The 2900-nt window shown below is 39.2% G+C and overlaps 1 long non-coding RNA gene across 1 annotated transcript; it reads right to left on the reverse strand.

Annotated features, from left to right (window-relative positions):
• Window positions 1–640: 640 nt before the first annotated feature.
• On the reverse strand, window positions 641–2606 carry LOC122757474. Its single transcript, XR_006357521.1, has 2 exons — window positions 2495–2606; window positions 641–2364 (listed from the first exon to the last, which is right to left on the reverse strand). It is a non-coding gene; the product is annotated as an uncharacterized LOC122757474 (long non-coding RNA).
• Window positions 2607–2900: the final 294 nt, after the last annotated feature.

Genomic DNA, 2900 nt, shown 5'->3' on the forward strand with positions numbered 1-2900 from the left:
TACCCCCTACCCCTATATTCACCCCTTCGATCGAGACTCTATAGACTGCAATTTATATTCATTTTCATTGTTTCAAAATATTTAATTTTCCGAATTGCAACTATGTAGTAAAAGTGCGTCATGTCATTAGCTTTTGCAATAGATATGTACATAAATATAAATATATAGAACTGTGAAAATAAATGGGTTTTTTGAACTGCCCGACTACGAGATCCCCTGATCCCTTCGAGCAACTGATATTTCAATAATTATTCGCACATACACACACACAGACAAGCGCACGCACGCATAAACACGCATTGGCTGCAGTGCACTGAGTTCACTGAGTTCCTCAACATTTATAGAGATACCACTATGATAACTATAAATAGTTTCAAATGTCCTAGCGGAAATTACCTCACTGGATAGATTTGAAAACGCCAAATCAATATGTGAATCGGTATCGGCTGTAGACACCTACAAATCTATCAGGCTTCTAAAGCTTTTTCTAATCAAATTAGCATAAAAGGCTTTGGATGTTTCAAACCTGGTCAAACATTATTGAAATCTACCACAATTAAACAATTTTCAGTCAGAAATGAGTGTTGAAGAAACAGTTCCTCAAACTCAGTTCCAATTTGTGGTAATGAATAAGAAGGACTTTTGTAAGCTACGTATATTAAAGCGCGCTGCAGAGTAAAAATTTATGTTTTGTTATAATATAAATGATTATTTTTTAAAAAACATTTTACATAAAACTTTCGACTGTTCGGAAACATGGGATAAATTATTAATTGTCGTGAAGACAATAAGCTGGTCTCTTGATATTCCTAACTCTAAATGAAAAGCCCGCTTGAAAGGAATAAACCTTTTTTCAACTTAATAGAACTTTCCTGCCATTTTTTTTTTCAGATCTATTCCAATATCATAACTTTTTTCCTATAAACTACCTCATTTGGTTCCCTCTTTATACAATTTAAACAAAGGGAACTCCTATTAGCGGCTAAATCGTGCCACAATTCATTTCTTAAATCGTTGTCGAAGCTCAAGAAATTCTCTATTACTTCTTCCTCTGATTTTGAAAGCTGAAATATTTGAAAAGAAGTTTGGGTCACCCAAATGTATGGTTGGGACTGTGTTGGCTTTTAATTTTCGCTTACCAATATTTTTTCGTTCAAAATGATTGAAATCTGATTGAAATTACTGGGCAAATTGCATGCTTTAATCAATTTGTTGAAATTAATTTGATTTGATGGAAATGTCAGCACTTAAGTCCCCATATTAAGTCCACACTGTGTGTGTGTGCATGTGCTGTTTTTTGTGTATGCCGAAAAGAAGCTAAGTATGTAAAAATGATAGAAATATCAGTTGCTCCATGGGATCAGGCGCTCTCGTAGCCGGGCAGTCTCGACTAGAGCTTTCTTACTCGTTGTTATTGTCATTTGTGTTGTTTTTGCCTGTGGCGGCTGTTTTTCTACGCGCGACGCTGCTGTAGGTGAGCTTTCTGTTCACAGCCTGTTGCGTATTTGTTTGTTGTGTTTGTTGAATTTGCTGCGCCAAGCAGTTTGACACGCTGTCCGGCCTTTAAAGCAGCTAACGTGTGCGCCGCCACAATTCACGCAAGTTGCCGCCTCGTCTCCGCCTTTTGGGCACTCGGTTGAAGCGTGCTCGCCGGCACACTTCATGCATCTAAATGGCCGCCTACAGACTGGCATCGATGGCACTGGGCCGGATCGATGGGCTTGGCCATACGCTCCACACTGACTGCTTGCATTGCTATCTGCTTGAGATCGAGAACAGCCTCATGGCTGCCATCTGGCTTTGGCTGAAGCTCGATCTCAAGCAGATTAAGTGGCTTCGATATAAATCTGTGCTTCATGCAAGTGTTTTAGCACCACTCGATACCCTTTCAACTGGCGTGGCTGGTGAGTGCGCAGTTGCAGCTTTTCTCGATGCAGTACTCCCAGTACTGCATTATATGTGTCTATGTCATGGCATAGAATTCTAAGTCCTTTCCCAGCACCACCAGTAGCTTTAGTGCTAAATCTTTTCACTGCTGGATACTTGTTAAGCTTGTCCAGCAGTGGCACTATATTAGCTTAGTGACTGTACTATTAGTTGGCTGTTTTAAACTTAGTTGTTTTCAATATAAACTTAGTGGCGTCGTCATTTTCGTCAGTCATTGCAGCGTCTTTTTAATGGCGACTGCCAGTTTTGTTGGCTATGAGCGACTGTTGTTGTTGTTGTTGTTGAAGTGGTGGTAGCATTTGAAAATGGCTGCGGCAGCTCATATGGCAAGAATGGCGGCACATGAGTGAGCCATCTTTGCATTCGTTTGTGTAGTAGTGACGTCATTGCTTGAGCGAGGTTGAGTTGAGTGGATTTCTGTTGAGTGAGAGAGAGCGTGAGCGCGTGCGCCGGGGTGGGTTTTTGTGTTTGCATGTGAGTGAGTGTGATCGTCTCTTAGTTGCAATGGGTGCTAGGTGAAGGGGGAATAACGGGAGTGCGTACTCACCAATATCCTTTATGGCTCTCGGAGCCTTATTTGCTGGCATCTTGGTGGCGTCCGAGTCCTCTGCGCTGGGCATGGTGTAGACGGCGATTAGGTTGTCATCTCGGCCCACCGTACTATTATATTATATTATAATATTAATATTATATATATATATATATATATATATATATATATATATATATATATATATATATATATATATATTTTTTTTTTTTTTTTTTTTTTTTTTGCAAATATCAGTATATTTGGAAGCCGACCGCAAGCGAGTATACCCATGCAGGCCTCTAGTATGCACATACAAAAATGGCCACTTTTAGTTTGTCAAAAATATTTTTTGTTTTTATTTGAATTTTATGTTTGTTTGTCGTTGTTATCACAGTTTTAGTTTTATGTTTTAGTTTTGGTT

Source organism: Drosophila mojavensis, unplaced genomic scaffold, assembly GCF_018153725.1.
Source record: "Drosophila mojavensis isolate 15081-1352.22 unplaced genomic scaffold, ASM1815372v1 contig_136, whole genome shotgun sequence".
NCBI lineage: Eukaryota > Metazoa > Arthropoda > Insecta > Diptera > Drosophilidae > Drosophila > Drosophila mojavensis.